Source organism: Camelus dromedarius, chromosome 14 (genome assembly GCF_036321535.1).
Source record: "Camelus dromedarius isolate mCamDro1 chromosome 14, mCamDro1.pat, whole genome shotgun sequence".
Taxonomy (NCBI): domain Eukaryota; kingdom Metazoa; phylum Chordata; class Mammalia; order Artiodactyla; family Camelidae; genus Camelus; species Camelus dromedarius.
The window spans coordinates 59,333,395-59,360,958 of NC_087449.1; the positions used below are offsets into that span (position 1 = coordinate 59,333,395).

The 27,564-nt window shown below is 53.0% G+C and overlaps 1 protein-coding gene across 1 annotated transcript in view; it reads right to left on the bottom strand.

The window, feature by feature from the left end:
- Nucleotides 1-24,867, bottom strand: part of ACTL8 (actin like 8) — a 61,167-nt gene extending 36,300 nt beyond the window's left edge. Inside the window, exon 1 of the mRNA XM_011000915.3 lies at nt 24,823-24,867. The gene's annotated coding sequence lies outside the window, so the exon portion shown is untranslated. The remainder of the gene's footprint in view (nt 1-24,822) is intronic.
- Between the last annotated feature and the right edge of the window lie 2,697 nt (nt 24,868-27,564).

The following is a 27,564-nucleotide window of genomic DNA, read 5'->3' on the forward strand; positions in this document are numbered from 1 at the left end:
AGTGGGAGGCAGGATGGAAGATGGATGCCTGTTTAGACCTCGAGGGTGACCCAGGGCCCACCCCGGGAACCCCCAAGTTTAAGTTGTTACACAGTAAAAAGGCCTTCAGCCAACTAGCCGAGACCTCCCCTTTAAACCAGCCCAGGCAGAGAGCGATTTGTCAGTCCAGCAGCCCAGGCCCGAGAGATGCATTCCCCCAGAAACAGAGCTTCTCCCCAGAGTGGAGGTGAACACTTACCTGCAGGAGAGGCCAGCGATCATGTCTCTAGAGCCATGACCACGCAGGTCTCCCTCCCTTCAACCTCTCCAGAGACCAAGAACTCATCGCTAGGACACACCAGGGGGCCGGAGTTGCAGAAGCCACAGACTCCAAGGTCAGCCTGACAGGGAGTCCTTTTCCTCTATTCCAAGCCCCTTCAGTCCAGGACACAGGCATAAAGTAGTGAATATTTTAAATAATGAACCACCCAAAATGGAACCAGGCTGACGCACAGATACAGAGACCAAATTCGTGGTTACCCGTGGGGAGGGGGTGGGGGAGGGGCAAGACAGGGGAAGGGGATTAAGAGGGACAAACTACTAGGTATCAAATGAAGACACAGGGGTGTAATGTACAGTGCAGGGACTACAGTCAATATTTTATAACTTTAAGTGGAGTATAATCTATAAAAACATTGAATCACTATGTTGCATATTTGAAACTAACATAACATTATAAATCAACTATACTTCAATGAAAAATTTTCAAAAATAATGAACACCACCTTCACAGAGAGCCCCAGGTGTAATCTGACCCGGGGGCCCAGCTAGGATTCCAGGAAGCGTGAAAGCCAGGGCATTGTCCTCTGCTCGGGGCTCCCCCGTGCCCCATACACAGACCCAAGGTCAAATACAGCTTTTGAAATGGGTCCCTCAGTAAAGTGTTTTACAGCTTAAGGTTTACAACACGCTTCCCGGTACAGACGCAGATGTGCGAACGAAGCTACAAGGATGCTCACAGCAGAACCCTCTATAAAGACGGACAGGAAACAGGGCAATGAGTCCAAAAGCAGGTCGGTTAAGTGATGTACATCCAGACACCAGAATTTCACGCCGTCAGGAAAGATGCTTCATGACCGTTTCTTCCCACAAAAAGGTATTGAATATTTTAGGTTAAATGTGAGTTTCACTATTACGCATATTATCATCCCCTTCATGTCCAACGAAATACAGAAGGAAAGGCTCCCAAGGCCCTAGACCGAGGCGTTACCCCGGCTCTCTGCAGGGAATGAGATTAAAGGGATTTCTTTCTTTCACTTATCTGCATTTCCTCATTTTTTCCTACCGTGAACAGATACTGCTTTGTACAGTTTAAAAAAAAAAAAAGATAAAATAAGTAATTTAGCTTTTTAAACCAGGGAGCACTCTCACCTACATTATCTCTTGTAATCCTCAAAACCAGAAGAAGACGGGAGGGCCCCCACGCTGGCCCAGACACTACCAAATCCAGCCTGAGCTGTCTTTGCTGTCTGTAGTGTTTCCTGCTGTTCCCTCCCTGCTTTTCTTACAAAACTCTTCTCCCCTGGCAGTGGCGGGGCGGGGGGGGGGGGGGGGCCCTAACTGGGGTCTCCAGGGTCCAGGGATGGGCTTCGGGGTGGGGCAGGTGCCTGCCCACTGATTTGTACACCAAACGTGTGTGTGTTTATCAAGTACATTTTCCTGGAGAAGAATGAAAATTTCCTATTCTTAAAGATGCCCGTGACCCCTGGGAGGTATGGCCCGCTTAGCCAGGCCCCCGGAACACACTTCCGCCACCTCCTCTCCTTCCATCGGGCTCCTTCATGGAGTCCCTCTTCTTTCTCCCATCACATGTTCTCTGTCCTATAGTCCCACCTGCCAGACAGGTGTCCTGCAAGACTGCAGGGCCCTCATCTCGGGGTCTCTGACAAATCAGAGAAAGCTACGTGTCTTCCTGGAGGAGGGAGGTACACACTGAATTTTACAATGAATCTAGGAGGTTTGCACCCTCCTGAAACCCCCCATGAATGGCCCCCATAGTAGGTTTAATACCGTCCCCCCAAAATTCATGTCCACCCAGAACTTCAGAATGTGATCTTATTTGGATATAGGGTCTTTGTAGGCAGAATTAGCTAAGGACCTCGAGAAGAAATCGTCCCGGGTTTTGGCTGGGCCCAAAATCCAATGAATTTTAAGTCCAGCCCTCTCTGGACCTCAGTGTTTCCGTCTGCAACCTCGGAGGCTGAGACTGGCGTGATGATGCCACACGTCACGGAACAACAGGGGCCACCGGAAGCTGGGAGAGGATGGACGCTTCCTCCCCTGAAGCCTCCGGAGGGAGCCAGGCCCTGCCGGCACTGAGCTCGGTACCGTGATACTCATTTCCGATTTCTAGCCTCCAGAACTATGAGAGAATATGTTTCTGCTATTTTAAGCCACCAAGTTGGTGGCAGTTTGTTAGAGGAGACCCGGGAAACTGATGCAGCCCCTCAACCCAGAGAGCCTAGAGACCCCCATGTAGACCCCCCGGGTATGAGCCTGGAGCTCTCAAATCTACATGTGCAGGCCAGAGCCCCCCGGACACTACCCACGGCTGCCTCTTCATCACTGCACCTCACCCCACCCTCCTCCAGTGTGCCCGCTTCAGTCCTGGCTCCATCCACCCAGGTTCCGAAGCCAGCACCCTCAGCGACAACTCACTCCCTCACCTCCCACATCCTATTAATAAAACAAAGGAAAAATTAAATTACTTCCAACACACCCCTGGTCTGCTTTCAAGAGGGCTGGATGGCTGGAAATTCTAATTTGCTTTCCAAGGTCTTAAAATAATTTCACAAGAGCCCCAGCGATGCTGTCCGTCTCCCTTCCCGCATCACACAGCAGGGTCAGACAGGGACTCCAGGCTACAGCATCAGAACAGGAAGGAGCAAAGGACAGTGTCTGGACAGCAGGAGGACCAGGAAGTGTCCCCGGCCCCTCTGCAGACTCCAGGTGCCATCTCACGCAAGACCCTAGCCCTCTCTGGACTTCAGTGCCCCCGTCTGTAATAAACATGGGAGGCATGCCGAGGTCTGTCTAGGCTAGTGTCACTTCTTGGCCCCTGCCAATCACAAAACCAGAAGACCTCTAGCTCGTTTTGGATTCATGGACTGTGATTAGAGTCCCTAACATTCACCCAGATCCAGCCCACCCTCCAGCCCCCACCCCAGGACACTTCCCAGCCCAGGTGGGGCCAAAGGACTAGCTCTGGCCGATGAACTGTGAGCAGAAGTGATCACTTTTGGGCGAAGACACTTAAAAGGCTGCCCTTCAGCAGTGACCGCAGAGGCCCCATGGTGAAACGGTGGAGCCAAGGTTCATCCTGGATCTCTGGGCTACAACATGGAAGGGAGCCACCCTGGAGAGCAGGAGCTGGGCTTGGCTGATTAAGCCACCGAGATTTCAGAATGTATTTACAATGTACCGCGGCCTGGCCTAGCCTGACGAGCACAGGTACTGTTTCCTTTCAAGGATCTGATGATGAGGAATCCGGGCAAAAGTAAAAGGGACTTTCCTGAATTCACAAGTTGACAGCTGTCAAACGGACAGCAAAGAGTTTAACCAGCAAAGGAATGGTGGGTGGGCGTCTCGGACTGCCTCTAACTCCAGCCAGGTGCAAGGCACGGGGCAGGGGTCTGAGGCAGCTTTTCAGAGGTCCCCCCAAGCTGAGGGCTGAAAGAGGCAAGAAAGGGCACTGGAAAGAGAACCAAAGAGGAATCAGCCAGTGCAAACGCCCAGAGGAGAAATCAAACTCAGAGCTGTGAGCTGCTGAGCACGGCTGATCTCAGGTGTGTAAGGGGGATGAGGGCTGGAGCGGCAGAGGCAGGAGCACAGTGGGGGAGGAGGTGACCACAGGCTTTTCCATGAGCCTTGACCACCTCCAAGCACAACGAGCTCTGGGGAGAGGTGGGCCTGCAGATGGGCCTCTCCTGATCCTGGAGACCTGTCATCAGTCCCTCTGTCTTCTCCCTACTGGCCACTGGCACTCCTACGGCAGCCCACCTGCCACCCTGCACATGCGAAGAGGTGTGCAGTCAGTATGTGGGAGAGCGGGCTCCTGGGACACACCCCCACTGCCAGGCTTCAACCCCCAGACAAGGCTGTGCCCAGGCAGCCCACTGCTGCAGTCAGAGCAGAAAAGGCCCTTAGATCTCTAGCCATCCCCCTTCCTGCTACAGAGAAGAAAGATGGGCACAGAGTGGAAAAGCAACTTGCCTAAAGCCACACAGCAAATCCATGGTGAACTGAGAATGCAGCCTGGGCCCCAAACATGCTGTTCTTTCTTTTCTACCCCACTTCTTAAGATCCCAGGGTCCTTGGGATTTCTGATTCACCAGAAACTGACCCTTCTCTGAATCAGCAGCCATGCCCAACAATACACCTTCAGCCAACTGGCTGTCACTTCTGGTCTATTTGGAGGGAGGAGGGGAAAGGTGAGCCAGGGTCTTGAGCGGAGCAGCTGAGCTAGGGCACCCTCATGGGTCTGGCAGAGACCCCAGCCCTGTGCTCATCCCCTCCTCCACCCCCCAGGGGCCTGAAAGACAGCATGGGGTATGACCAAGAGATGCTTCAGCCTTGCAGCCCCTCTGGCCAGTGAGACTCCACTGAGGAAAGAGCAAGCACTCTGCATCAAGACTAGGAGAATTTCAAGAACTGGTGCCCAGATAATCACTTCCTGTTCACCCCAATCTCCCAGACTTGCCCCAGCATAGGGGGCACCTCGTGGCTTGCTACTGGCAGAGCACATGCTGTTGGAGAAACACATGTCTCAGGATAGAGTGTTTCCTCCAGTGCAGCTAACCCGTTGGGACTAACAGAAACTTGTCTCCCATTCAGCCTTCAAAGCAGCCAGTGGGCACCGCCACCTGCAATGCCAGCTTCCAGAGCTCATGGCGTGACCGGAGAGGAAAACGCAGATGGCGAATTCTAGCACACACACCATCACTCTGCTCCCCAACAGTCCCGGCAGACATCACTAATCAATCACAGGATTCTTTCTTACGGAGCATAAACACAGCCTGGGATCTCTCCACACGCCACTGCAGTTAGCCACGGCCATCTATCAGAGCTGGTGCACTGGATGAAAGCCACTTTCCACACCTGCTATCGCCGGCCAAGGATCTCAGATCCGAGGGCTGCCTTCCTCCTCTGGGCATGCGTTTATCTGGTGGCGTGAGTGAAAGAATCAGGACACACTTAGAAGTGGGAATGATGCATGCCTGGGGCCCCGGGATAAAGAATTTCAAGTGGCATTCAGCCGAGCAAGAGATGCTGGGCACGTAGAAGTCACAGGGTGGGGGAGGCAGTGTTTCTGTGATGTTAAACCACCAGATACCGCTCTGGAGAGGCCACAAGGTTCCCCCAGAACCAGGACGTGGCACCTCAGACTTCCTGAAGGGTCTGACCTGGCACAACATGCACATTATTTGCATTTTTTAAGGAGATGCACTTGCTCAGCTGTGGTGAGGTTGTTGGCTTAGAAAAAGGAAATAAAGAATAGGGACAAATAGGTCCCTCTGGAAGGAAAAATGTGAAAAGTGAGGTCGCCCTAGGGACTGGTGCTAGAATCAGTCTTATTTAAAACCCTCACAAGTGAGTCAGGCAAAAGAACATGCAAGAGATTGCCAAGATCACAGATGGAGCTGACTCCGCCTGCAAGGGGAAATGAGGCCGTCAGGGACACGTGGCAGGGAGAAGTGGGGAGCGTGGCGTGGAAGGCAAGCCGAGGCTGCTCCAGAGAGACGGGGACTGCAAGAAAGCCTCTGTCCACGCTCCCACGAGGCTGCAGGGAGGCTCCCTCCCGACTCCTAGAACTGCCCGTGCACCAGGGGGCAGATGAAGGGCCCAGAACAGGAGAAAGGCGAGTTGAGCTCAGGACTGACACAGAAGTTCTCGCAGCCCACTCCAGGCACTGAGCAACTCAGACTTAATCGGCCCCAGGGGGCTGACACGGGATCTGGTTCAAATCCATGATCTTTGCTATCTTCTAGGTCCACAGCAGACCTCCCAGAGAGGATAGTTCTTGTCAGAGCTGGTGGAAAGGGCAGACTGAAGGCTGCCTGGACAGGTCCCATCCTGCCCTGGACCTTCATGCTGCTCTCATTGTAAGCTTCTTCCATAGCTCTAAAGCCTTCTATGGCTCCCTATGGCCCTCAGGGACAAGTCACAAATCTTGGTTGGGGAGAAGAGGCTAAGGGGTGCAAATCTCGTCCCTGTCACTTCCCGCCTGTGTGACGTGGGCCAGTGACCCCCCCTCCCCACCCTGCACCTGGGCATCTCCACAGTGCAGAAAATGACAGCTACTCCCAGAGTTGAGGACAAGAGACAACGTGGGCCAAGCACCCTGGAGACACTCGAGGGGTTGCTGTCATTGTTATCAGTCTGTCCAAGACCTTCTATAGTTTTCTTCTCTGGCCTCCCATCCCACATACTCCCAAACCTCAGAGATTAACAGCATGGAACAACATGGAACTCTCTGCAGTCTCTCAAACACGCCATCTCTTATATCACTGTGCCCTTCTGCCTGCAATGACCTTCCCTTCACCCTACCTTAGGCTCCCAAGTAACTGCTCTGCTTACAATTTGCTCACTGAGTGACACCTCCTCCAAGAAGTCCTCCCTGACTTTTCCAGGTAGACCAGGCACTTTCCCACACTGCCCTAGGATCTCCTGTCTTAGTTCTAAGAACCCCTCCCCACCCAATGCTGGGTTCACTAGCCCTGGTCTGTCCACCCCACCAGACTGAGACATACAGGGCAGGTTTGTTAAGAGGGAAGGAGGAGGGGGGATGGGAGAAACCTCAAGGAGCTCCAAGAGAGAAGTACTCACACATACACAGCACATGGAGTTAAGTCAAGCCAAGAGACAAGAGAGTTTATCTTTGAGTTGAATCATGTTGAGGACTGAAATGGCTGTTGGTTGTAGCTGTTATTGGTCACAGGTGACCTTAGCAGGGGGCTGCAGCTTTTGGATGGAACACCCTGGTCCAGGCCTGCAATGGTTTCCTTCCAATGTTACCTTTGGGTCCACCTCAACTTTTAATACTGCCAGCACAGCCCTGGTCGCTGGACCACCTGGCCTCTGGCATCTGTCTACTTCTCTCCAGAATCTCCTGCCTCCCCAGCCCGGTGCTGGTGGATGAACTTCCGGGCCACTCCCATCCCCAAAGCCACCTTTCCTCCATTTCCAGGCAGAGCTAACTTAGGTTCCAGAAGCCAATCAGTAGGGTGGGCAGGGAACCACCTCTGCAGGCTCCTCCCAGGACCCTTGTTCCTACCCTCACCCAGCTAGACACCTTGGGCTCTAGACTTCCTGCCTGATGTCGGCCCTGGGTCTCTAATTGCTGCATGAACTTGGGCCAAGGCCTGTCCATTGACCTCATCTTCTCTCCCTGTATCTTGAGAGAGTCAGAGTTAATTCTGCTCTGATCTGATAAATCCTTCCCAAGGGGCCAGCAGGGCCCCCCTCCCTGAACTTGTGGGAGAAAGCATTTCCCAGGCACCTCTAGGGCTCTCTCTCCTCACCCCCAGGCTCCAGAGCCACGCCTCCTGCATGGGAATCAGGGAAAAGAGGGCTGGAGACCATGTCAAAGAGCCTGACAATGCAGGTGCATCACCAGGTGAGAGGGGACACCTGTCACCAGAGGCTGGACAAAGTAGGGCTTCAAGGAGGTATTCCTCAGCCTCCTTGCAGCTGCCCTGGGGATCAGCTGCCTCAAGTACCACCAGAACCTGGTGCCCCCAGCTGTTATCAAAGCAGGGAGAGCTCAGACCTCACTCCACTTGCTCACTGCACTCTAGGATCCCTGGCTCCCTTCTGCTCTTCAAACACTCCAGGCATGTGCCTACCTCAGGACCTTTGCACTTGCTATTCTTTCTGCTGGAACACCCTTCCCCCAGACAGCTTGCTCTTTTACCAACTTGGAGTCTCTACTCAGATGACACCTTTTTGGTTGGTCTCCCTTGGCCCCTGGGGATTTAAAATTGCAAGCCTCCCGAAAGACTCTCCGGAATCCCTGTCCCTAATCCTGTCTTTCCCTTATCTCTTCCTGTCACACTTACCACCATCCGACATACTATAAGCTCCAGACGAACAAGGGTGTTTGTCCGTTTGATATTTACTGAGCACCTACTGTGTACCAGGAACTGTGTCTGGCCCTGAGGACACAGCAGTGGATGAGACAGCCCACACATCCACCCTCAGTGCTGACCTTTGAACTGGTAATAAATCAAGAAGCCCAAAAATGTGGCTGAAAGCGAAAGCATTATAGCTGCTCAGCTGGCAGAAAAGTTTTGCAAATGGGGGAAATGCAGGACCAGGACCAAACGCATGAAGCAATTATTTGTAAGGCTGCCAAGCCCTCAGTCATCAAAGCCCCCTAGCATCCCCACTGGAGCCAAATAAGCCCAGATTTTGGCCTCAGAACGTCCCAGGCTTAAGTCCTCGATCTGCTGTCTACAGCGTGCACTTCTGATTGAGCTTGTCCGTGAATAGGAGTGAAGAGACACCTTCCCAAGCATCGCCTAGACACGATCTCACCACATCCTCGCGATCACCTGCAAAGGCAGCATCACCTTCCAGAAAACGGAAGCTGAGAAAGCCTGTCAGTCCCCCAATGACCAGCATCTAGTCAGCATCGTCCTACACACTTGGCATTGCTATCTCGTTTAATCCTCTCATTAACCCCATGAGACAGCCTCTTACTATCTCCACTTTACAGACAGGGAAAGTCAGGCACAGATCACAAATGGTGCCAAAGTCACCCAGCGGATGGGAGACCGGAAATTTGAGCCCTTGTGGTCCCATCTCTTCTCCACCAGGCGAGACCGCCCCCTACGTGTCATAACCTAGGCCAGCAGCTGGCACTCCAGAAAAGCTCCTTCCCAATACGAAACTGCTACACTTAAAGCACAATAAATATGTGTGAGGGGGGCTTAGCTACCCCCTGTTATCTGGCTATTTCCAAAACAGCCAGCATTTATTCACACTTGCTATGTGCTAAGAAAGTGTTCCCCAGACATACTCGAGGGACCGGGGAGGCGAGACCACTTGCCTGAGCTCACAGCAAGGTGTGGTGAGTGGTAAACTGCATCTCTGGACTCCCAGTCCAGTGTTCTCCCAACTTCAGGGGGGCGCTGGTGGGCACTCAGCTGGTGGCAGAAGCTGCTTGAACTAAGAAGAGGTCTGCTTCTCCTAAACACATGAAACCAGCCCCTAATCCTTGTTATTAATGTAAATACTATTCCGGCAAAGAAAGCAAGCTCCCTGCTTCCCCAAGGGCCTTCGGGGGATTACATCTCCGGTGTCCGACGCAGCGAGGACAATAACCAATTGACTCTTATTAAAACTCCAATAATGCTGGTGTGATTGCAGCTTTGATAAGCACACTGCTGTGAGCAGGGGGTCAACCACGTTAGGAAAATGTAATTAGACTCATAAATTCTGGGCAATCCTTTTGGATTTTTCCCTCTTTGCTCCAAGGAGAACCCGCTTACAAGACCTCGTTACCCACATGGAGGCCCCACTGTGGACTCTGCTGCAAACGCAGGCAGATTCTTAGACCACCCGGGTCTGACCAGAGAAAGGCCCCGTGGTCCCCTGAGCTGCAGAGCACGTGGACTTCCTGGCCAAACGGCAGACGCTCCAAGGAGCAGGGGCTGCACGAGTGGGATTTATGAGACGACCTGGGGCGGTGCCTTGTGATCTGAGAGACCAGCTGCTGGGAGTCGGGAGAGGGGACAGACGTTAGGGGAGAGAGGGCCAACCTCACTCAAGTCCCAGAGGCCATCCTAGACCTGAATTGTGGAGCAACAGCCCACCCTCCGGGATGAGGTGAAACTTACAAGGAAATCCCTCTTTAAAAGACCCTCCTGACTCCTGACGTTTCAAAGTACCTCAGTGCTGCTAGAGCACCCGTTCTGAAAACGCAAATCTGTTTCAGTGCAATCCCCGCATCAGGGTACAGTTTGAGCATCATGCAGATTTCACATTTGCTTACACAAGATTTCATCCGCAAGAAGCACTAAGTAAATAGAAAACCACGCCCAGCTGAACAGAGCCAGGTAGGCGGACATAGAGCCACACTCCTCCCTAGAAAATGGGTCCATCCAGCCACACCTGGGGCTGCAGCTGTCCAGCTGACTTCCCACAACCTTCCTCCTGCTGCTTCCCAGGGCAACTTCACACCCTTCCTGCTATTCCCCTCGGCCAAGTTTGTACTTTTTCTCTCCACCCTCTTGCCTTTTCCTCTCTTTACCCCTTTTTCTCCCTTCCTGTTGCCCACTGGTGGCAGGTGTGGGAACAGGGCAGGCGGCCAGCAGTTAGAGAGAGTGGCACACACACTTCCACAAGCAAACTTTGTCTCCTTCAGGACGAAGTGCTATACTTACTTTAGTATTTATGAATTTTTCACCTTAAATATGGATAAAAGTAGGCTACCATTTTATTTACTTCCTATTTTTTTTATGTGTCACTGACAAAGTGCTTGAGTGCTATGCCTCTAACTCCACTTTCCCATAAACCCTGTGGTTTTTAATCGTGGGATTTTGCACAGCACAATGATTTTGAGGCATGCACGAGGGGCTGTTATAGCAGAAGGGGCCTTTCTCCTCTTGCACAAACCATCCTTCAAGGCAAGAGCAGTGTGGTGGAGAGTCACGTCCCCATCACACAGGAGGGAAGATAAAGTCCATGACGGGTCAAGACTCACCAATCTCCTAATACCTTCACACTGGCCCCAGTCTTGTTTTTTTGTTTGTTTGTTTGTTTGTTTGTTTGTTTGTTTGTTTTTTAATGGAGGTACTGGGGATTGAGCTCAGGATCTTGTGAATGCTAAGCATGTGCTCTACCACTGAGCTATCCCCTCCCTCCGCCAGCCAGTCTTGAGTCTTTGTTTATTGCTCACCTTTTCTGTGTCCAATGGAGGCAGGAGAGCTGAGTGAGAACAGACTTCAGAGTGAGAATCCCTGGGTTCAAATCCCAGCTCTATCACTTAGCTTTGCGACCTCAAGCAAGGTACGTAACCTCTCTGTGCCTCAGGTTTCTCGTCTATAAAACAGGAATAGCTCAGAGAGGTTGTGAGGATTACAAAACTAAGAGGTGTAGGAGAACATGAACTCTTACACTGTTATGTAGATCAATGTCCAAGACACAGTCACCACCCAAAATGTCGACTACTCTCATTATCAAGGCTTTTTTCCACTCCACGGCGCCAGCATCACCAAAGAAGGTGGGGATGTCAGGTTGGGAGGTAAAGGCTTTTGCTGTAGACTCAGGTTCAAATCCCAACTCTCTCACTTCCTCCTCCATAGCCCTGGACAGGTGACCTGGGCTCACAGCCTCAGTTTGTTCATCCATAAGATGGGATAAAAACTGCACACTCCTCGTAGGGCAGTTGTGAGGATTCATGGACTGCCCCATGTGAGTCATTCATGTAGGAGGCCCAGCACATGAATCCCGGGACCCCCAACCCAACAGCCCCATCTCCTGAGGTGGGGTGGCTCACGTGGGTGGTTACAATGCCCCAGACTCAGCCTCATCTCCCTCCAGGCCCAGAGACGGATGCTGGGCGGGACTGGGGTCACTGCCTCCTAACACCCACCCCTCCCTGGAAGATGCTGGCACTGCGAGGTCAGGGGAGGACTCTGAAACAGCCAGCTGCAGGTAGTCAGGCCACATCGCAAAGGACAGCTGCTCCCGGACCCTCTCAGGACACCCCCGCAGCCTGGGTCCAGGGGCTGGGACGAGGGCGAACATGAAGGCACAGCTGGAATCCCTACTGCGCGTCAGGCGCCACGCTCAGCCCTTGGCATGCAGTAACTCCTTTCAGCCTCATGACCACTTTGTCAAGGAGAAAATACACCTCCACTTTACAGATGGGGAAATCGAGGCTCAGAGAGGGGCTTCTTTACCCAGCATCACAAAGGTAGGAGACAGCAGAGCTGGGACCTGAAGCAGGTCCAGGACCACAGTCTGTGTCTCCACCGCACCATGCTTCCCTGCGTAGCTGGCAGGTCCAGCCAAGTAGCCAGCTCGTCCCCTATCCCCCACTTACCCACTTGTTAAATGGGGGCAATGCTGGACCCATACACATTGTTGGATTATTCAAGAGGCAAGAGGGCAAGGTGCTTTGAGAATTTGGGAAGGGGAACGTAGAAGAAAAGACTCTCCCCTCACCCACTCCCCTCCAACCAGGGCTGCAGGAACACAGCTCAGACCCCGCAACTTGGTGTCCACTCACCCAGTGAGCCAGTCTCCCCGAAGCAGAGTGTCAGGGGTATCTGGCCTCTGCTTGAGCACGTCTGGTGGGAATTGCTCAGTGAGCCCAGGGCAGCCTGTTCCAACTTTAGGTACCTCTAGATGCTAGCAGTGTCGGGGCCAAAAATCCATCAGCCGGGAGGACACCCCTATTGGGCTTTTGGGACAAACTCCATTTTCCCTCTCTGAGTGCAGTCACTGGGTACCCTCCCTCCCCCACCCAAGTCATCTCTTTCTGGACCAAATATGTGACTGCCTCCAATCCACCCTCCTAGGACGTAAAGAATAATAAAGAAGAGAGAGGTAATTTCAATGCCTAACATTTAACGAACACTCAGTAGGCAGTATTCCACATCGGGGGTCAGCAAACTGTGGCCCATGGGCCACATCCAGCTCCCTGCCTGTTCTTCCACGGCCTGCGAGCCGCGAATGGTTTTTGCCTGTTTAAATGGTTGGGGAAAAAAATCAGAAAAAGAGGACTCTTTCGTGACACATAAACAGTATATGAAATTCAAATTCCAGTGTCTATAAAAATAAAGTTTTATTGGCACACAGCCCTGTCCATCATTTACATATTGTCTATGGCTGCTTTCAAGTTGCTACAGCGGAGCTGAGGAGTTTGGCAGATACCCTACCGTCCACAAACCCTCAGATGTTCACTATCTGGACCCTTCCCAGGAACAGTGTGCTGACTGGCATGCAAGGTGCTGTACTGTATCATCTCAGTCCTTAGCACAACCTACAAGGAGGTTGTAACTGCAATCTTTACAGAGAAGAGGAAGCTCAGAGGTAAGTAAATTGCCCAAGTCCCACAGCCTCATGCTGATGGAATCAAGATTCAAATGCAGACAATTCGATTCCCACCTCTGAGCCTTACCCACTCCCCTACTCTTCCTGCCAGAGCCCAGAGCTGACAGTTTTCACACACCAGAGCCCCAGTGGAGCCGTCTCCCTCCCCTGCGTACAGGCCCTCTTGGTCTCACTGTGCTTGGTGGGAATGACCAGAGTACCCAGTCAGCTCATTGGCCACTATGACCCCAAGATTCTCTTCTAATCCTTCTGGCTCTTTTAGGCCTTTCCCAAGCCCACCCTTAAATGGGCCAAAAACCCACTGCTCTCTGGGTACTAAAAAAAAAAAAAAAATTGATCCACAAGCACCCACCAGAAGGGACAGCAGCAGATATGGCACAGTTGGTAGCTCTTGCCAGAAGTCTCTAAAAATTTATGAGAGCCAATAAACTTGTTCTGGGGCTGCCCACTGGCTTCAGATAAACCTGCGCTGCCCACAAATTCACAGAGGGAGAGAACAGAAGGCCCTGGGACTGCTGTCCAGGTGGTGGAAATCTCAAGGCCTCCTTCCCCGCTTTGCTCTCTCTCTGAATATGCAGAGAAGGAAGCAGAGAAAGTAGCATGCTCTGTTGCCATAGAAACTAGTCTAGGCTATGGCTGTAGCAGGAAGGATTAAAGATAGACGTGAGAGGCAGAAGTCATCCAGAGGGAGAGGTCCAGGCACGTGGATTCCTAATCTGTGATTAAAGTTTCTCAAAGAGGTTTCTGCCCCATCATTAACTCTGAACTTAGATGCACATTATAAACCACAGGGCTCATCAATAAATACAAATTGATGTATCTGGAAGGCAAAGATGTGATTTTTATTTATATGCATTTTAAATGTAGCCATATCTCAGCCAGCTGGAAGAAACCCAAACAGTCCAGCCTAGGCACTGCGAGCCGGCAACCCACAAGCCAGCCTCAGACCACGGCGCTGCTCTTACTGGCCTCCACGCGCTTTCCCAAACTTCTAAAGAAGTTGCTAACATTTAAAATTTGAAATATTGTAGAGCACAAGTCGGAGTTCTGACTTTTCTTGAAAAGAATCTAAAGTTCTGGCCATAGCAACCCTGCATAGCAGGTCCTAACCGGAGGCTGCCCCTGGAGGCAGGCACGTGCCCGCCAGGCCCCTATGTCCCCAGCACCCTCTTCTCTTCTGCACCTGGCCCATTTCACACCTTTGTCTCTTCTGGCGGGTCTCCATAGGCTTTTGAATTTGTGACACACTACCCTGAGCACCCCCATTTTACTGGTGGAAACACTGAAGCCAATGGAGGGAAAACGTCATGCCTAAAATGCGACAGTGGATGCCATGACAGAGCTGGTCTCCCAATGTCTGGGGCAGGACTCAGCTCAGACCCATCTGGTAGGGAAGTCTAGAGGCCGGGTTAATGTCTGTCAGCTACAAAAGTGTCTAAGGTGAAAATTAGATTTTTCTGCTGACTCCAATTTTGCCAGCTTCGTTCCAGTGCTTTGCAGGGAGAAGGCAGGGAGGAAGGAGAGTTCTGCAGGGACAAGGAGAAGGTCTCCTCAGAACTTTCTCAACCCCCCTGCATTCTGCCACCCCTACCTGCCCACAGACACACTCAATACTGCATAGGAATACTGAGGAAGAAAAGGCTGGAGGAAAAAGAATGGGGACAACAGCCCAGGACAGGTCGCCAGGCTGCCTCCAACTTCACAGCTGATGATTCTGTAACACAGATGAGTAGAGAACATCAGCCAGGCCTGGGCTCAAATCCCCTCTCTATTTGCTTGCTGTGTGACCTTGGCCAAGTCACTTAACCTCTCTGAGCCCATCTCGTCACCCGTATAGTAGGGGTAATAGCACTATCAGGTAGGATTACTGTGCAGATTAGATAGGGCCACAGCAAAGCACTTAGTAGAACTCCAGACACATAGTAGGTGCTCCACAAAGCAATGTATTCCATTACTCCTCAAAATCCACTTCCGCCCCATCCTTGGTTCTCCCCAGCCAGACACAGTCACCCTCCTCCACCTGGTATTCAGTTCCATCAGTTTCAGTCGCACTCCCCGCTCCCTACCAAGGAGTGAATCACCAGCTGGTCTCCGCCTCCACTCAACCCAGCAGGCACATCCCAGCCTCCGTGACTCTGCCCAGGGGGTAAGCCCCACTCAGAGCACATTCCCCACCCTCCCCTCTCCTCTCCAAGCCCACCCAGGCCTCAAGGCCCAGCCAGCCCCAGAGTTTCCACAACCTCCCCCAGACCCAGGAACCTTTAACCACCCTGAACTCGGCTCCTTCATTTGCTTGGGGGAATCTGGTCCTGTGGGCTAATGTTCTGTACGGTGACACCCTCTCTGTCTTTAGCATCGTGAAGGTCCAGGACACAGCTCACACAGCTCTGAGAGCCTTTGAGGGGACAGTAGGTATTTGTAGCAGCCAAGCACCCATCCTTTCTTCTCTTGATACCAGCACCCCCAAATTCCTGTCCAGGGCTGATCCTCCCCTCCAAAATGTAGTCTTAGGGGGACTGCTGATCTCAAAGTCCTAAGTGTCCTCAAGCCAGGACTGGTCACACGGCCAAAGCCCCTTCTGTTAGAGCCCTTCTCTCCCAGGACATGGAATCCCATCCTGTAAGGTCCTTAGAAGCTGAGGCCACCCATCCTGGTGGGGTCCCAGAGGCCTCCGAACAGATCCTGCTACGAGACCCCATATCACATCCGTGCTCATATCTGCCTCCCAGAACCGAACCCAATGATACCCGGTCCCATCAGAGAGGCTCGCGGGCACCACCTCTGCATAGCGAGAGGCCAAAACTCTCATGCTTTTGGGAAAAAGCCAAGCTGTCAACTGCTTAAGTAACGCAGCTTAACTCCTCCCGTGTCAGCGAACAGAATCCAAGTGAGCCGACAAGCCAAGCGGGTGGGGGGGGGGGGGGACCTCCTGCTTGAAAAAAAATAAATAAAGGTAACAGTGAGATGTAATTGAGCCGATCACCTATAAAGCAGGCATTTCTGCAGATGCCAAAAATAAAAATTGACGACCTGAATAGGATAAACACAGCATGCGCGGATCTTCAGTCAATGTCCAAAGAGCAAACGGCTTACGTATGATGCGTGGAGAGACCGACGGACAAGACAGCCCAGCGGGCACAAGAGAGCAGCACCCAGGGCCCGTGGGCGGAGAAGCAGCCAAACTCAGCCCCCCAGGAGTGCAGGGAAGGTCTTAGCCACGAGGGAAGGATGCTTAGAAGTCAGCTGGCTCAGAAAAAGCAGAGAGGAGAGATTTCCTTAGCACCACTGTGGTCTAAGCAGCCAGCACCATCTCTCCCTGGCACCACGGCACCAGCCTCCACGCCGGCCCCTCCGCCTCTGCCTCACCCCCTACAACCTGTCCTCCCCCGTGGAAGCCAGATTCTGTCATTCCTCTGCTCAAACCCCACCCACCACCACCACCCAGCATCTCCCCATTCTTATTTTTCTGACCTCACCTCCTGCCAGCCTCCCTGCAGGTCCTCGAGCGTGTCTTGCACAGCCCGACCACAGGGCCTTAACACACGCTGCTCCCTCCGCCTGAAACTGCCTCCCCATTACATTCCCATAGCTCCCCTCTTACTTCCCTTGGGTCTCTAACCCACCCCTGCGCTCTCTAGCTAAGGTCTCCCCTCTCCCATCACTCTGCATCCTCCGTCCTAACTCCTTTTTCCCCATACCTCGCCTGCCCTGAAACTGCATTATCTGTCTGCTTGTGGTTTGTCTCCCCCAATTGGAACGGAAGCTCCATGCAGGCAGGAACCTTGTTTTGTTCAAGACTGAATCCCGAACACCTAGAATAACACTTGGCACACAACAGGTACCCATAAGCAATGGCCGAATGATGAATGAACGAATGAACTCCCTGGAGAAAAACTAGAGGACATCCAGGAAGGCTGACTTTCTGAACAGTTCACGTGGCAGGATGGCTAGAAGCTCGGCCCTGGGGTCTGCCTGGGTTCCAACCCCAGCTCCATCACCTCCCGGCTGCCTGCCCTCGGGCGGCACAGCCTTTCTGGGTTTCAGTTCCCTCATCTGTAAATTAGGGGTAATAAGAGCCCTGACCACGGCAGGCTGGGAAGACGGCATGTGTTGCACACTCAAGGGGAAGAGGGTGGTGCGTGGTGAGTCATCAGTGCCCAGGGTTGTGACTGTTGCTTTTATATTACTGCTCTTCAAATGTCAGCTGGGTGAAGGATTATCAGGAGGTCCTCTCTAAGGGGACATTTGAGCAGAAGGGATGGGAGATGGCAGAAGAGGATGTGTGGGGGCAGGAGACCCCGGCTGGTGCCAGGCCCTGCCACTTACACGCTGTGCAATTTAGAGGGACGCATAACTTCTCTGCCCAACAGGTCAGGGCTGAGCACCCATCCCAGCTCACAGGGCTGCCATGAGACAACAAATTGGACCAGCGATGTGAACACAACGCGGGGGGACAGTGAATCAATGCATCTCACCCGTTAGTCATTCTAGCTGCCCGGCAGCCACAAAGTCAAAAAGCCAGAGTCCAAAGGTGACGATGCTTCCAGCATCAGCTCCCTTTGGAGATGCTGGCAGTGCTTCCAAAGCCTCAATTACAAGGGCAAGGAGTGTCACTGCTTCTTACATTTCGGTCACAATATCATCCAAGAGCTGACGGTTATGCAGGGGAAATTATAGTAATTACTGCACGGGAGGGCTTGCTGTGTGAACTCTGCCTGATCTAAAACCTGGGGGTGAGAGTTAACTCCCTGGGAGTTGGGGTGGGGGCAATCTGGGGAAAACTGCCTCACATCAGGGTCCCTGGGAAAGGACGCCAATGTCATTTAATGAACTCACAGCTCTTGTCAAGCTCAGTGGCGGGAAAGCCCAGTGGTTAAGAACACAGATGTCAAGTCTAAGCAGCTGGCTCTGCCCTCCCTGTGCCCACCATGAGGCAGCTGCTGTCCTCAGAGACCTTACCCTCCAGGGCAGCAGAGATAGCACATTTCTACACACTATGAAGGAAGCAAAGAGGAGGATGCTTGTGCAATTGGCCCAGGGCTCAGGGTAGACCCCTCTGAAGAGGCAAAATCTAAGCTGAACCCTAAAGGATGCTGAGGAGCCAGCCATGGAGAGGGGCCTAGGCAGCTACCTCCCTTCACTGGGCCTCAGTTTCTTCATCTGTCAAATGGGTATAATTATCATGCCTACTTCATGGGGTTATCATGAGGGTCTGATGAGTTAATGTACACAAAGGATTTTGATCTCAGACAATTTCCAGTGCAGCCCCTCACACCTGAGAAGGGTCCTCTCTGTCCTGCCTGAACAATGGCTGTCAGCCTCAGCTTGAATACTCCCAGTGATGGGGTGCTCATCACCTCACTAGAAAACCCATCACACTGTGAAGCAGGCTGGCCTACTGCTAGGAAGCTCTTGCTGTGGAAGCCAGTCCTGCCCTCGGAGCCCACAGATCAGGGATGCTTCTTGTTTTACCCAACTGAAGGGAAGTCACCATAAACCTGCTAGGCCTGGAAAGACTGACGCAGGTGGCAGGCTCCTTGGGCATCGACCTGGGTGCAGGCCCCAGGGCCACCACTCACTTGAGGTGTGACCTTGGACAGGTGACCCCTCCAAGTTTCAGCTTCCTGGTCTGCAAAATGGGAGAAATAATAGCACACCCATTATAACGTGAGGTTGTGAGGACTGAATAAAAAAAGGCTCGCCATGGGCCAAGCACAGGGCCCGCCCCTGTTAAGGGGTCCAGGAATTTCACAACGAGGAAAAGGCAGATCACAGTGCCCTCCCAGCCCCCACCTCCTGGACCTGGGGCCCAAAGCCAGACACCAGCCTGGGCTGCAGGCAGAGGCCAAGGAGCAGCACAAGGCTCCCGCAGGAGGCCAAGTGAGAGCCAGGCCGGGAGAGGCCGCAGGCCTATTAACACATCAGTTTCTGCATGAGCTCCCCCAGGGAGCCAGGCAGGCAGGGCTGCAGGGGTGAGGGCCTCCAGACAAGTGGAGTTTTTTTTTTTTAAGAAATATTCAGCTATTAAAACCCAGGCTCTCAGGCCGGCTAGGACTGCATACTGAGTGGGGCTGGTGGATTCTCTGCGGCACCACAGCGGGGAGGCGAGGAGGTGGAGGCTGGAACGGACACAGGCATCGGGAGGGGGATCCACGGAGGGACCACGGGAGGCTGGGCCACTGTGGTCACAGCGCTGCCCCAGGGCCCAGGGTACCCAGGCTTGAGCCTGCCTAGCCGAGTCCACCCCTCTCAGAGACGGGGGAACATGCCAAGAGGAAGAAAACTCCCAGTTTTCAGGCTGACTCTACACCAGGCGCCCTGGCCTGGCCCCAGATTCTCATTCAGCCAAACTTCACTGAGCGCCAACACTGGCCAGGCACTGTTGACATTTGGGGCCCGATAACTGATGGTCGTAGGGGGAGGGGCGTCCCAGGCAGGGAGGATATTAATCAGTATCTCTGGCCTCTGCCCACTAGATGTCAGGAGCATCCCTGCCCCAAGTTATGACAGCCAAAAGCCCCCTGGGGGGACAAAAAATGCCCCCAGTTAAAGACTATTGGGCTAGAGAGGTGAAAGCAATTAAACAGCAAGTCTGACCTCACTGCTCCCCTGTTTCAAACCTTCCCTGGCACCCGGGACCCTGGGCATGGCATCCAAGCTCCATGGCCTGACACGCAAGGCCTCCGTGACTTGGCTCCCCCCAGGCCAATGCTCACCATTCCTCACCCCCTACTTGCCCCTCCAGCATCAACAAAGCACTCTTCCTGGCTTCTGTCTGTTCGTGATGTAACCTTCTCCAGGAAGCCTTCCCTGCTACTCCCCCCACCCCACCCCAGGGAAGTAGCACGCTCTCTGTGCTCCCAAGGCCCCAAAGCTAACTCCATCGCAGCACTCAGCTAAGCATTTTGTGGGCAGGACCATGCCGTGGTCACCCGCTTTCCCAGCCCAGCTTGGTCAAGAAGGGAAGTCCAGAGTTGGAGGGGACATTGATAAACTCCAAAGCCTATGGGGACAGGGGACCCAGCCCCTCAGGGAAAGACAGAGGGACCTTCAGGAAGGAGGACCACAGGACCACACCCAAAGCCAGCCCCATGGCTGCCCCCTTGAGGGGAGGGACCAGCCAGAAGCTTGTGCGCACATCATGGGGCTGCTGGCCCTCAGCAGGCTCTGCCGCTGCTTCCTGAGCCTCACTCAGCTCCACGCCATGTGGCTTTGTTTCCATCCTTTGCTATTTGGGTTGGGGACACATCACCAAAAATCATGATGGTCGTGACAGAAAGCATTAGAGGTGCCATTGTCTCATTAACCCTGGTGATGGCCCTGTGAGGTGACCGTTCCCACTTAGCAAACAGAAACGTGAGGCTCCTACTCACAGGGTCATCGGCTGGGAAGGCGCAGGGCTCCACTCAACCCAGGGTTCCTGAGGGCAGACGCCCACCGCGCCACACCCCGAAAACCTGTCAGTTCAAGGCTCCCAACCGCCGTTCTTTGGGGTGGGGGTGGGGGGCAGGGGGGAAATGAAGGAAAAGACTAAGGAACATTTTGCTCTACGCCCTCCTGTGCCCAAGGCATGGGCACAAACCCAAAAGCCCCAGGGACCCTCTCATGGAGAAGGCCTCCAGCTCGGGAGGAACTGGGAAGGGAAGATGGACTCAGCCCCTTAGAAAAGTCCCTGCAGCATGAGAGGGATTTACTGTGTCTTCCAAACCAGGCTTTCCGGAGGAAAATCACCAGACTCCCTTCCCAGGCCAGAGACAAGGGGCGGTAGAGCATGGGGCTGGGGTCCCTCAACAGTGGGGAAGGGAGGCAGGGAAGAGGGGCCGGGGGGAGCTCAGGGCTGCCGGGCTCCAGGCCTGCGGGCTCCCAACGCCTAGGACAGGCGGAGACCAGGCGCACAGGATGCAACCCCACCCCCAGTCTGAGATGGGAGAACCATGGGGCGGGGCGGGGGGGGCATGCAGTTGTGACTGTGAGGGAACCAGGGATGCCCTCTCCTCGGGGGAGCCGTTCTGAGACCACAGCCCCCGAGCACCGCCTGCCCACCCCCACGGCTCACCCATCTCATCTACTGCATAGCAGTCACCGCCCGCTCGTTATCTGAAATCTTTTTATTCCTGGGTTTGCTTGTTCATTGTCTGTCTCCCCCAGCCAACCCGGGGTGCCACGCGGGTAGCTTCTGGCTGTCCTTGCTTGTCCTGTCCCTGGTACAGCACCAGGCATAAGAGGGCACTTTCAGCACATAAATGCTATGTTACAGTGACGGGAGGTCCAAGCTCCGAGGCCTGAAACCAGCTGTGCCCTGTCTCCACCGCAGCCCCGATCCCTAAGCCTGTTTCATCATCCGGAAAGCAGGAATGATGACAGCTGTGTGGCCACCTTGACATCAACAAACGTGGGAGGGAGGGGGCACGAAGGAGTGCACACGCATGTGCCACGGGCAGAGCCAGGACCACCACAGGAGCTGCACCGACAAGGCCCCCCCACCCCCTACTTGAGACACCAGGAAACCCAGCAGGGACGAAGCCATCAGCACAACGGACGCTCGCCCAAAGACACAAGTCCTGCTGCTGTTCAGGGCCCACAGGCACCAAGGCTTTTTCCTGGTGGCCACCCCATCACAGGCTCTTCCATCCCCTTGTGGGGTGCCAGGGAGAATCCGAGATACTCCGCTCACCCCAGCCCCACAGCCTCCCATCCCCAGAGGTCTCCTAGCCTGACCCGGAAAGGCCAGCTAGGAATCAGAGACCCGCTCCTGGCCAGGGGTTTCTCTCCCACACTTCCCTCTCATCGTCACCTGGATCCTACAAGGCAGCCCTGTCATCCCTGCTCACAGGTATGGAAACCGAGTCCCCAGGAACTCATGGGACCTGCCCAGGTCACAGGGCCACGGCAGAACTGGGGGTCTCCCCATCACTGCCAGATTTTCCCCTCCACAGCCGCCCTCAGCCCAAAGGACCAAGATGCACGCAGCCCAGTCTGTGGACTGGGGAGACTGGGGCAGAAGGCTTCCCTGACCACAGGTGCAGCCAGAGGGCTCAGCTCTCATGCTGCCAACCCAGGCCCTTGGCTCGGCCAGCACCTGTCCTCCCCCCTTTCCCCACCCCACGGGTCCAGAGTCAGGCACAAGGGGACTCCAGACCCACCTGCTAAAAGGTCACCCTCAAACTGCCCGGCAGAGAGAAAGGGGTCCAGGGCCAGAGTTACCTGCCCGGAGGTGAGCCAGGGCCTGGGGAGGACTGGATCCAGATGGTTCCTGGGCACAGATGTGGGCTATTCAACAGGACCGACGCCCAGGAATGAAAGCGGGGCCAGCTGTGGGGCCTGGGCATGCGCCCCTGGTTTTAAAGGGCCCGAGAGCTCAGGGTGGTGGGGGTGCTGGTTTTCACTTGATGGGGAGGTGGGCAGGGGAGGTAGGAGAGGGACAGGAAGTGACCATGGAGAGACCCCTGGCCTCGCAGTCAGGGAACTGTGTGCCTTCAGACCCTCAGGCCCAAGCCCCACCTTTAAGGGTCTAGACCCTGTGAACCACTCTCTCTGGAGTAGGGCAGTCCACCTCCACCCTCAGTCCTGCTTGAGTCCTTTCCAGGAAGACCACCAACCCCACCAGCTCACCCCAGCCATCAGGAGCACAAGTTTGCACCCGAAGTGCAGTCTTGCTCTCAGCATCTCAAGTAGGGTGAAGGTGGGGGCCTGGACTTCTAAAGCTATGACTCTCCAAAAACACAGGAGCACCTGGCCTCCAGGTGACCACAGATGAGCCCCTTCCCTCCCCAAACCCTCCCATCCAAGATACGGGCCGTCACCTCCATCCCCAGATGCTGAGGAGTTAAAGCGAGTCAGGCACTCGAGAAAAGCCATATATTAATATCAGAACAAGACCGGGTCCACATTCCCAAGTCATCTAGAGCCCCAGCAAGGTCACATGGACTGGTCACCTGGAGCCTGAGAGCAAGAACCCGGCCTAGAAAGAGTGTTGCCTTCAACCAGACCCAGGGGAAGAGGGAGGGGAGCAGGGAAAGCAGAAACGTGCATTCATTAAGCACCTGCAGCGTGTATCCAGGATCTTTCTAAATGCCACACCCCCCCAAGGTTTAAATGCAGAGGACCCTCTTCCTCCTCCCTCTGCAGTGACCAACCGGCCCCCACCAGCCCAGCCACCTCCGGCCCAGCCTGCTCCGGGGATCTGGCTCACTCCGATAAGGACATCTGCAACCTTATTTAAAAGTCACTACCGCACATAATTGGAGGCACTTACCCCCTCAGATCCATCCTTCTCCTCCGATCGCTTTCATAGCCAGTAATAACTCTCATAAATTCCTCAACAGATGGAAATTTTATTTGACTAATCATGGCCGTTTGACTTGCTGGGGTGCAGTGGCTCGGGGATCCAGCTGGCAGGATGCCAGCTGAGGTGACTGTCAGGGGGCTGGGCAAAAAGCCTGGAACCCAAGGCCACCACCCAGAAGGAAGCGACAAGAAGGCATCAGAAAGCACCAGGCGCCGGGCAGCAAATGGCAGCTGTACTCTGCCTTTTCTAGGTCCAGAGCTGCCTCTGGGCAAGATGCTGAAAATTTTGCCCTCCCCTCTAGGCTCTTGGCCTCTGGACACACGATAGCCAGTGCCAGGGAGAAGCAGGAACATCTTGGCTTAAATACCTAATAATATCAGCGTGCTGGCCACCCCCACCCCTGCACCAACTCCATGCCAGTACCGTGCCGAGTGCCCCATGGCACTAGCCTGTTCAGTCCTGCCACCCATCCTATAGATGCACGTGAACATTCCCATTTCACAGATTCGAAAACAAATGAGAGAGCAACGTCACGAGCCAGAGTCACTAGGCTGAGCTGCCACCTTCATCTTGGGAAATTTAAGTTGGTGTCCTCCCATCCCACTCACACAAGGCCAAGCGATCTTTCTAATACCCACATCAAATCCCACCACTGCTATTACAAAAAAAAACAGACCCACAAAACTTCCAGTAACTCCTCAGCACCCTCTACACAAAGTTAAAGCCCCTTAGCCTGGCTTTCACAAAGGAACCCCATTCGAGGTATCTATCCAAGAGATACGAAAACATCTTACACAGAAAGCCTTGCCCATTTGAGAATACGCATAGATGACTCATACAGCCCCAAGTTGGAAATATCTACATGAAAATGGATAAACAAACTACGCATTCAATGTGTATTCCTTTGCACCCAATCAGGAGGGAAAAACCACACAGTAATTTGAACAGGGCAAGTTCCATATAAAGAATTATTAACTATACTAGGAGACTGAATTAACACGGACTGGCTAGAAAAAAGTAAAGAGAACTCCAGAGAATAGCATTGAGGAAGAAGCCCCCAAGGGCTGACATAGAGCCTCCAAGAAAGCGTCGGCGACCTCAGGATGAGAGACTGCCCAAGGAGGCGCCCCCCCCACCCCCCCACCCCCGGCCCACCGCGGCTGAGGCAGAATCCCAAAGGAAGTATACACACTCACATACCCTCCAGGGCTATTGTCCAGACTTTGTTGAACAGGGCACGCCTGTGGCTCAGGACATGCAAAAAAGCCAGTCTAGTGCCACCCGGGTGGAACCCGTTAGAAATCCAACCCGCGGGACTTACCAGAAATCTGCCCTGGAGGCTGCAACACAAGCTGCTTACACGAGGTGTCTCACCAGAGGCACCCCACTACAAAACTGCCTAAAACGGGGTGCTGGCGCTGGGCGCTACTTACCACTGTGCACTGCAGGAGCCAGGCGCTGGGGAGGCTGCACGCGCTGCAGAAGCCTGCCTGTGAGCGCATGGAAACCCGGAAGCAGAAGCCTTTCCTGCCGCGCGGTCTCTCCAGCGCCCTCTACTGCCCGAAGCTTAACTTGCCGGCTGAATGGGGAAAAAATTTTAAAGGGCCCAGCTCCATTTTCACCCAGCAGGCAAGAAGGATGAATTTGCAGCTGCAACCGTAGACAATTGGCACACTCCACCCCTTCGATGACTCAGCTTTCCCGCGAACCCTTCTCACACAGCTGAACTCCTGAACAACAACACGACACCATATTTCTACCTAAGAAGACACAGCTATTGTTCTTACAAAAGACATTCTCTTCCTTTCCATAAAATGAAACCAACAGTCCCACGAGTCATCACTGACTGCATTCATTACTCCTCAAATGTCACAGTTCCACAGACTATTGTCACCTAAAGACTAAATTGTAAAGCTAACTTCCAAAAACTTGCATACATATAAAATAAAGCTGGAAAGGAGGCAGAAAAAAAAACCAGGTTTGCTAAGTGTGCTTATTCTAATTATTGATGCAGGAACTGAAGAAATAACCTCCAGGTGGGTCCATCGACCGACTGGGCACACTGTGAATCAGACGGGAGCCAAGATTCTTTCTACCACCTATCATAAGCCCCCGCTTTGACTTACAGGCGGGCCAGAGTGGCACTGTAGACCCCTAGAATTCATGTGTATTCAGAACCAATGCCCAGTAATCTCAGAACCATCTGGGAATTTCCTTTCCCTTAGTGCACAATCACTCTATAAACGGCCCCAGGTCCCTGGGCGGGGGGGGGGGGGGGGGTGAAGGAATATTTACAGTATTTGCAGCAATAATGCAGACTCCTTACTCAAGGGGACATAGCCTCTCAAGGGCTCCTGGGTCTGTGAATTGACTTAGATTTGGAAACTGGAGGAGAGGCCAATCCTCTTTATTGTGGCAATGCAAGTCGGGTTTCAGCTGCCAGACCTGGAGCTTTTCATGTTGTATACATCAAGGAATAATGTAGTAGGCTGCCATCTATTTTATCGCAGGGACACTATGATCCGTCAGCCATCACTGAAGATGGCCAAGGCATTCTGATTGCTTGTACATCCCTGCTGCCTTATAGTGGATGCACCCACCTTGTCCTCAGCAGTGCAGTACATCCCCTAGTCTCTGCTTCTCTGGGATGGCCTTATCCCCACTGACATCAATGGAGGCAACCCCTGCAGTCACACACCCCCCTACAAAAAGGTCAGCCATAGAGCATTTCAAGGATGAAGGTGCCTCTGTCTCCTGCTCCTTCTTATTAGAAACATTGTTGGAGGTGGGGGATTGCAGATTTCATGTAATACATTCAGTCCAACATTCCTGTATCGCCAAGACTTTCAGTTACCTCTTCCACATCATGACATCACAACCTCATTAATTGTAGGCCACTGTTGAGTCCAAATTTCAGAGGACCAACCAAGTAAGCTGTTAGAGCCGCTCCCAGCTGCACACGCTAATAACCAAACCCTGAATCTCTAGTAAGAACATCCACAGCAGTGAATTCAGCCCAATGCAATGTGATATTCCACCCTGTTTGGTCAAAAACCCTTAGAATCCACTCCCAGTCCAGTCATGTTCTCCAGGTTTCTACAGATATATATTAGCAAAGTCTGGCAATTCTTTTGCTTTTGCCTCACAGGTCCCAGTGTGTCTCTGTCACCAAGGGATGCACTAAGGTCTGACCGTTAGAGTCTAGTGACAACAGGAGGGCGGTTCCAGCGAATCTTAAGGAAAATGGGCATCCTCTTTCAGGGCATGTGCTCCCACTGAGGTTATTACAGGGTTTTTAAGCAGAGGATCAACAGCCTGCCCAGACATAGGAGGGCAACTCTCACCACCGATAAGAGAGGCTCAAAGCCACTTGGGGTTTGAGATCATCAGTTTCATCTGGGCCCCACAGACGTCCCCATTCCACATGTCATGACCCTCACTTCTTTCTCAATTAATGCCCTAATTTTTACATGGGCAATCTGTCAAGAGGCGAATTCAATTGTGGTTGTAATTCAGCAACCAGCACAATTAAATTTTGTATTTGATTTTCAGCAATATCAGCCCTGGAGCTGCAAGAAATAAAGAGCTTCTGGAGGGACTGTCATGCAAGCTCTCTGGTTCTCACACTAAATGAGAGAGGGTTAATGGACCCAAGCTTGTCATTTTCTCTCTGGAAGTTCTCAAGAGCCCTTGAGAATCCACTCCACCCCACCCCACATTCCTTATAGTCATCATTACTGCCCTAACGATCAAGTGCAGCATCACTCAGGCTCCTAAGGGATGTGCCTCAGCCAGGCTTTATCTCAATCAACCACAGGTGACAACTTGGTTAACTGTAAGGCCACTACATGCCTTGGGTTACCAGCATCCCATTTCCCACTGGCAAGGGTTCATGCTGAAGTCCAAAGGCATGAGAAAACCAGTTCACAAACCTCATTCCTATAGGTCCATCTCCTGGTTATCACTTCTGACACCAATTCTATTTTAGTTTGGGTCCAAACAAGAAAAAGAAACCACATAGTCATTTTAACAGGGAGCGTTTCAAATGAAGAATTGTATGAAGACATACGAATGGCCAATAGACATATGAAAAAATGCTCAATATCACTAATTATCAGAGAAACGCAAACAAAACTACAATGAGGTATCACTTCACACCAGTCAGAACAGCCATC